Below are 1,542 nucleotides of genomic sequence, written 5' to 3'. Positions count from 1 at the left end.
TACCAATGTTCAGAATGAAAGATTTGACATGACTTGTGACAATGATGTTTTAATTGTTGCTGCCTTTGCTGGGTTTCACCATGGTGTCTCCTTTGAGCTGTTTTCAAATTGGCTCATCTTTCTGTCATTTTATTCTCCATTGGAAATATTAGATTTTCTCCATGTATTTGTGAGTTGGTTGAGGACGAGGTGCAGAAGGAAAAATCTTATTGAAAGAATCTCCAGAGTTTGGTGAAAATGGAACATTGGGACAAAACTATTGGATTCCATTTATCCAGTCTAAGGTGTCCTAAAGTGGTTTAACATTTAGGTCTTCAACGTTTAGATTTTATTTTATCTTTCCAGAGGCTGGAGTATAAAATGGATGTTGACTCTTGCAATCAGTACAATATTTTACTTGGAGACAGTCATGGCGCTATGGAAATGCAACCCTCTTCACAAAAACCCTCACTCCCACTCACAAAACTAGAGTGGTAAGTGGGCTGGCTTTTCTGACGTTTTCCTGTCTGTCACTTTTAGCAGGTTACCACCAAACTGATTTTTCCCAGTAGCCTAATTAAGTTATGGCCCTGCTCCAAATCACTATGTCAGGTTCAATCTATACAGTCTAAATTTCTCTGCATAACATTTTTTAATTTCTAAAAATATTTATCTAGTTCCTAATATGGGCCAGCATCTGTGCAAAATGCCAAGGACTGGATGGCAAATAGCACTTATCATCAAAGAACCTGTAGAGAAATGTTGGGAAAGCAACAGCTTTTTAAAAGTAGATAACTTTTAAATTTCCTCCCCAATGACAGTGACTTGTTTAAAATTCATTCATTTGATCAACATTGTTCAAATGTTCTTTAAATGATAGATGCTGCTCGAGGATGTGAAATTACAGAGGTGGAAAAAAGAAATATTCAGTTCTGTAGTATTTTACATTCCGAGTTAGAATACAAAAATAATATACACATATAATGTTTAAAACCAAAAAGGGAGAATGTACTTTTGCACCTATTTATTTTCTGTTCTTTAGAGTTAGTTACTGTTAATAACTTTTTGGTGTATTTTCTAAAATTTTCTATGCACTGTAGATACATACAGTATTTTGAAAATAAATGGGTTAAACTCTAAGCCTACTTAATATATTTAATTGAATCACATTTTAACATCCCTGAAATAAAGACATGACTTATAATAATGTCACTTTATAGTTTTAGCTGACAAACTTTCTTTTACTTTGTGGCATATAAAAAAAGAGGGTGGAATTTAAGATTGAACCAAAGAATATAGTGTCACAATAGCAAAGGATTTGGTTATGAGAACAGAAAACAAACACAGTATCTGGAATTCCATTAGGCTGAAAATAATAAAATGAAAACCAATAGCATAAAAAGGAATTCAGGAGTTGGGAATGCAGGGTTAACATATGGTGTTAATGTCATTGAACTGTGGGCTGGGCCATAGGAAGCCACACATGACTAAGGAGTACATGTCATGAGAGGCCATAGACCTGATACTCTGAGTGATACTGGGATGACATTGTTACCTTCCTAA

Source organism: Nannospalax galili, unplaced genomic scaffold (genome assembly GCF_000622305.1).
Source record: "Nannospalax galili isolate Female #2095 unplaced genomic scaffold, S.galili_v1.0 scaffold1475, whole genome shotgun sequence".
Lineage (NCBI taxonomy): Eukaryota > Metazoa > Chordata > Mammalia > Rodentia > Spalacidae > Nannospalax > Nannospalax galili.
Note: the sequence above shows the minus strand (reverse complement) of the source record.